Raw genomic sequence first — 7,517 nt, forward strand, 5'->3', positions numbered from 1 at the left:
GACTCGGATACATCTCATTACAAGGGTAATTGGGACAAACATAAAATCTGTGTCCCCCCCCTCCTCCCTTTAAGTTGGATATCTTTCAAATGCTCAAAGTAGATAACCGCTGTGTTAGGTCCACAACAGCTGTTAATATTTCATGATAATATAGCTTTATTCCCACTGATATCTTTCTGACTTTGTGTTTCTTTTGATGGCGTGTTAAAATGGAAACTTAAAACCAAATGGGTCTACTTTATCTGCACATTGTCTCCGGCAACCTGGATGTGCACCTGTGCAGCACCGCTCCCTGTCCACGCACACGCACGGGCCACAGTGTAATGGGTAAGCACGCGGACACACAGGCATACGCACCCTCGCACATCCGAGCACCGCCACGCACAAGCACGCTTTCATGTTGAGCCGGCGCCAACTTCTGATGTAATTTTATTTTTAGCTGGTCCTCTGTTCTGTCGGAGCCCCATGAAGTCTTCTCCATCTACAACTTAGTTCCTCAGCCAAATATTGACTTTGGGATCTGATTATTAAGCAATTTCCACAAAACTTCAAATTACTATCTGAACAATTATTTTAAAGACGTTACAAGACCCAGTAGACCCCCAAGGTCTTGAAACTGATTATGCAAAAAGATAATTGCTATGAAGATTTAAAAAAGAATGAAATTGGTTTGACAAACCTATAAGTTGTTAACTACTGCTCAGTGCAAAAGAATACATTTGCTGACAAGGCCACAAAGAACCGGAGCAGCGGAGGCTTTTCCCAGTGTGCTCAGGTGGGCGGGAGGTATCGCTCTCTTTATTATCACAGCTAATAGCGTTCCAGATCTGTCCTCAATTATACAGGACGAGATGAACTATTAATTAATAATTCTTCTGATAGATAAATTGTGCCGTGTTCAGCAGATGTGCACTTCTCAGAGATGAGAGGGGGGCACAGATGGAGGCTATTGACCAACAGTGGCCCCGTTCTGTGTCTGCCTTTACGGATGTGTGAGCTTTATCTCGGCTTGACACGCTGTTATGTTCCCTGTCCCCCTGTCCTGCTTGAACCGTCGGCAGGCGTCCATGTTTTCCTGATTTACTGTGTGCGAAGGCAATGTTGCATAATTTGTGTTTTAAGAAAAGATATTAATCCTTCTTCACTCTGCAGAAAATGGTTATTTTTTTCCCCTCCCAGGTTAAATGTACACTGCCTGAAAAATGACACATCCTCAAAGTACTTTTGAGCAAAGGCTGAGTTGTATAATTTTCCCATAAGCTCAGGGCGTTTAAGTGTAGAACGGAGGAATTATATGGCTATGAATGGCTTCCTTAATAGTGATATCACTTCCTAGAACAAAAGAAGGTGGCTCCGCGACGAGCTGGGGAGTGTGGACGCCATAGCTCGATTGGCCATTTCCGCGGCTTCCATTAAGGTCACGCACTGCGCCGCCATGCCGGAGAGTGCATGAGTGACAACACGGCCAAGACGAATGGAGCACTCTCCCACAAACCTCATTAAGACTGAAATCACCGCAAAAATAATAGTTATTAAATTAATTGCAGTCATAATCTCGTAAAATATGTGTCGAGAAATTATGTGCGGTTCGATTAACACATAACATGGGTGTCAAATCTGTAATAAAACCCTGATCAATAAAACAATAACCATGTTGTTAAAAGCAGTCATTGAAAGGTGTTGCTGGCAGTGGGCTCCAGGGGTGAGCAACCCTTTTAATATAAACGGATTTCATCTTTCCACCGTGTCACCTAAATCACCTCAATGTTTGTGTATACAATTAAAATAAGATAATAAATTGCAGCAATGGATGGATTGCGAGCGCTCCCTTCGACCCCATACGTCAGGCTTTGTCACTGGCCCAGAAAATGCATGTCTAACAATCTGTTGATTACAATGTGGAGCGAGCAGAGGCCCCGCCGAGGGAGGGCGATGACAGTTGCAGGATACATTATTTTAACATATTGTTATGTTTAAATCGATAAGTTTTAAACGAGCGCTAACGACTGCTATTAATTTGACTTTCAGAATCTTTTATTAGAAAAGTTACCACTTGTGCGCTTGATTTAATGAATGGTTTATTATTTCATTTTGTCGGCCCTGACCATTATGCCCAAACGACTGGTCTTTTATCTTGAAAAGAAATGAGGCAAGGCAGAGTTTATTTGCAGTGCGGAGACGACGATAACGCGTCAGTTGAAGGGCATATTTGTTTTAAAGCCTTGGAGGAGTAACCGTGACTAGTTCTTGATACATTTTCCCTGCCTCTAAACCATGTTGAAATCATCCCCCCCTCTTTCTTTCTTGCAATTTGGCCCTTGAGATGTTATTATTTTTTATCAGTGTGTTTATATGAAATCATTTGAGTGGGTATGTCAATTTGGAAATGAAATTGTCTGTGCAAGGAAATCATTCAGATTGGAAATTAATGGCATTGCAATTAAAACCTGGGAGTTACAGTATTTGGTAACAATTATGATAATGACTCTAGCTGGAGGTGTGAATTTCACAAGTGGGGTGTGTGTGTGTGTGTGGGGGGGGTTTGACACGAGTGTCGTGCTGGAAAGCCTCTTCCTCCCGGTGTAAAAATATGTTTCCAGCAGCTTCTTCTAATTGAGCAATGCCACTGAGAAAAAATATATTTGCCTTCTCCTCCGTAGAACGTGTTTTATTCCATTACTGAACGCAGATAAACTGCCTTTTGTGATATTGCTGCAGGAAGCTCTTTGCTCTCCAGCTACCATTGACGGAACGTGTCCTACATTGTGCTGTAGTAATAGAGTGGTTTATCAGCTCATGTTGAGAGTAGCTATAGGCTAAGTATGGTTGAGAGTCACAATTACCAACAGACACAACATGCTGTTTGTCTGCTCGTGATTAATGTGCCGGATCAATGTGGGCCGCTGCAAAGAAGCAGGGTGATGGAAGATCCCTGTGAGATATTCTGGGGGTTTTTCTTCTCCTTCCTCTCCCTCTTTTCTATTCCACACACACTGCTTTCATCCAAATTGGATGATCAGTGGGGGAATTCTCCCACTCTCTGGGGTTTTTTTCGCCGCGGTTTGTAGATTTTGCCTTCAGGTATGAAATTCACTCATACGGGAGGAGTCCTTTATTCAGAGACTGGCTTTGTATTCAATTGAGCATTAAGCAGGGGTCCAGATGAGGGGGAAGTATACTTGCCTTTTTTTTTTTTTTGCAGGGAAAACAGTGTTTACTCTGCTACTTTTATTCACATGTCACCTGAACCATAAATACCTGTCTAAAGGAGTTACTGTGTAGGTCTACATCAGATCTGTGCTGTTTGTGTGGTGTGCAAGGAAAACCCAAAAGATGAGATAGCTGACTAAAATAGTGTTCCACTCATATTTCCTTCTATATTGTCACCAGGCAACTTAAAGGGATAGAGTTCTGCATGGATGATGCATTTTTGTCGGCCAACCCCGAAGTTAGCGTAACACTGGTTCACTCGACAATAGTATTTTTTTCTGTTGGATTTTGGATTATTATAAATGATACTCATCACAAATGAACACCACATCATCATCCTTTATTGTCATTGTACAACAGGGTTGCGCAACGAAATGCATTTTGTTCTCCCATTTTGCTACAATAGAAATAAACAAAAACAAAACTATATTATTTGTGGAGCTCGGATGATGAATTTAGCTAATCTGTATGCTAAGCTAAGCTAACCATCTCCAGGCTGTAGCTTCCCGTTTACCCCACAGACATGGGAGTGGGATCCATCCTCTCATCTATTTCTCAGAGAGAGAGCGAGAAAGTGCAATTTTCATAACATCGCGCTGTTCCTTTAATGACCAGCACCTCTCATCGTGAACATATAATGTCATTCCAGTGGACACTCTGAATGCAGCTTGATTGTTCCGCCAGATCCAGAGCAGGCCATTAATATGACTAGTACACTCTCATCTCCGATTTCAATGGATTTCAAACAAAAGCCGGTCACTCAACGTACGCTTCTCCCACTGAAAGTGGCATGTGTGGTTTAAGTGCAAAGGTCAGCGTCGCATACCAGAGGTTACTTAGCAAGATTTTATGGATAGGCCTGCCACATAGTATTTAGATCTAACCCTTTTAAGGTTCAAACAAATTATAATGCAATAAGTGTTTTGGATGGAGCCCAAAAAAACGTATTTAAGCGACATACCAGAAGGAGCATTCTTTGGTTTTATACCAGGATGCTGAACGCTGAGCCCCGCAGCCAGAGCCGAGGAGGAGAATTGCCCATCAACTCTTGAGCAGATTCAGTGGTCAATAATTGAATGAGTGAATCCCATTGTCCAATTACTCGCATTATCTGTGGATACTCCTCTCATTAAAAAGGCTAGGGAGGAAGGAGAATAATTAAAAAGATTTGCAGCACAGGCATTTAATGATCACACTGCTTTTGCCTGATATACTCTCCAGGACCAGTGAGATCATGTGGGATTGAAGGCAAAGGAGTGCCCCCCCTCCTCCTCCAGCCCCTCCAACCCACACCCTCCCTTTATCCCTGCCCTCCCTGCAGCACCAACTGGCTCCACTCTGACAGCGAGTGGGCTCCAGCCACAGCTCTGCAGGGACGAGCTCACACTGTGGCCCCGGAGGGCTCAAGCTGAAACCGTACAAGCCCTCCGTACCATTTGCAAGTTTTCAAATTCACCCTCTGAATGTAAATACACGCTGAATATTTAAAAAAAAATTTAAAAAAACAGCATGGTACATTAAAAAAGTCGCAGTGCCAAAGTGCACGGTAAACAATTGTAATAGAGTGCTAAATTGCTGTTTGGCTGGCAGTGCTGCCGGCAGTCGGGACACATACCTGTGGTAGGAATGCCCTCATCAGGTAGAAATTCTTTGCACCATTAGGCTTGTGAGTGCTTTGAGAAATACCCCAAACCTCTTCTTCCATGAAGCACGGCTTTAATTAAGTGCAATCTCAACGAATAACACCACTGCAATTTGGTGTGGGGATCTTACGCCGTAGGGGCTCGCTCAGTTCAAGATGTTTTTTACCTCAGTTTCTGAGAGCGCGTCGCACGGTCAAGTGTGCTCTTGCGTGGTGTGTCTGGAGGGCCCTGGTTTTACTGTAAACATGCTTGAACAGCAGAGAAGAATGGCCTCGTGTCTCGATAGAGGCTGTCCAAAACTCAGCGAGTCATCCCAATGACGCTATGCTGACCGTATTAGGAATATCTTCTCATTAAGACCACTTCGGAGGTTCTTTGACAGTGCTCGCCTTGATATTTGATGTTTATGGAACTTCTTAAGTGCTGTAAATATTAGTTTGAATGTTTCCCGGCAGCTGGCAGGGGTCAAGAGGCTGTGCTCCGGATGGAGCTTAGAGAGAAGTGTTTGATCGTGTAGAGGCAACATTTGATTATGTGGTTGCCAGAACCGGCTGACAGGCCGAACCCGCGTATCGTTCAGCCACAAACATTATCAGAACGCAACACAGCTGAGATGATTCACAGTATGTAATCAGCTGATCTTGGGTTTTCCCCACATATGCAAGTTGTCACCTGAATATCTCTGCACCAGCAATATGCCAGCGATTTAGTGTTTGAATTGTAGTCTTGGCACGTGGCGTCTCAAGATGTTTGTGTACGCTTGCGTCAGGATATGGACATGTTTAATAAATATGTTGAGATTACTCATTCACAATACATTTTCTGAGACTGGGAAACTGGAAGTTTATTTCTTCTTACTTCAACTCATTAATCCTCCGCCATTCTTTTTCTAGTTAAAAAAAATCTTGATTCTATTATGAGTTAAAACAAGTAAAATGCAAATTAAGCAATATTGACACAGGTACAGTATAGAAAATCTGACTTATAGGATAAGTCTGGTGATGTTCTATAATAATTTTTTTTACTGTCTACAAACCCATAAAAACTTTGAATGGATTATTGAACAATTATTGTCTGTGTAGCAAAACCCTGACATATCGAACTCCTCTAAAAGTTATTCCTAAATACTCTGCCCTGCTGCTCTAAATACTCATAAGAGCACCAAAGCTGTATTAATCCGCAGGAGAAAATAGTCCTAAAACCAATAGACTATTTACTCCTTATTGAGTGGGGTTTGGTAAAAACTACAGTGCCCAGCAGTTTTAGGGAATTACTGTGCCCCCCTTATATTTTCAGTAGGAATGAATTGTATTTTGGTTCAGCGCCACAATCACAATTCTTTCAATGTATGAGGACAAACTAGCTCAGCTGTTGGTTTATCCATTTTCACTTTTTATTGACAACGAACATGAAAAAAACGACAGAATATCGCCAGCCTTAATCTTTAAGGTGTCAGTTCAGCTTGTTCATAAAAAGACATATTTAGCCCTGGTATTATCTGGACATATAGAGACAGTAATGGCTTTATTTGGCAAGGTTTTTAGACTTCTTCTTCCAACCTAATAAAGCAGGGATTTAGTTTTTGGCACAAAAAGCATTTAAAATGACTTAACGCACCAATGAGAGTTCATTGTAGAAACAATGTCCCTGTTAGGATACTTTCTTTCAGGAAATAACTCTCATTGATGGTCTGTGGATTATCCAGAGTTAACAGGGTCATTGTTTTTTGGGGGGTTTATTTACATTTTTTGATGCTTTGAAGCACCACAAATTAAATACCATTCATTCCCAGCCATAATCTCAGCAATCTGAACAAATAAAACCCTGAAAACTATCTCCATAACTACAAACCACAAGGGGTAAGTGGGAAATATGTTTTAAAATGTGGGTGAACAAACCTTGTAAGTACTTGTATGAGTAGTAGCATTACCATTAGCATTGAGCATTGAGATGTCGCCGAGTTATGATACGCTTTGATGACAATATTAGGCCTGAGTCCTGTTCCATAAATGAAAAGTAGACGCAGATAATGTTTATTTGAATTGTACCCAAATGTAGGTTGTTCAGGAGAATACAGGGTGCTACTGTGACAGCATGACAAAGCATTATTGGGTGCGTTTTCCTTGTTTCCTGACCTACCTTGTCACCTATTTAAAAACCTGCCTGGGCCCACTTTATTCTGTAAAAATATACTGCTTGGGCAAATTCCACGGCAACCTGTATGCATAATGTAAACACCCACGCAGTTGTACATACATGTAAAGCCCAATTTGCAACATGAAAAAATCTCATCTATTTGATCCTCTCTCAGAATATCCAGCAGGGATATCAGCGGTAACTACAACTACAGCAAAACCTGAGGTAACCCCCAAAATAGCACTAAATGAGCAGATATTGCAGTTATTCGGGAGGCCGATTCTTACCATCATTAGAGATGTATTGTTTCCCACACATCTCTCCTGTGCAGCCTCAAGATGAAACGCTGTGTAAAAGGTGCCATAAGACTGTCAGGGGAGATTAATCACACTTATCTGTGATCTGTGGTGGCATCCCTAACCGGGTCACCTGTGTGTAAAAACGATGACTGCGGAGCTGAAATAGTCCAGCCCGCTCTCACAGTGAGCTCCGGCACGTAGACAACAACCCACAAACACATGAGAGTAG

Source organism: Anarrhichthys ocellatus, unplaced genomic scaffold, assembly GCF_004355925.1.
Source record: "Anarrhichthys ocellatus isolate YVR2014 unplaced genomic scaffold, GSC_Weel_1.0 scaffold1, whole genome shotgun sequence".
In the NCBI taxonomy this organism is placed as follows: Eukaryota; Metazoa; Chordata; class Actinopteri; order Perciformes; family Anarhichadidae; genus Anarrhichthys; species Anarrhichthys ocellatus.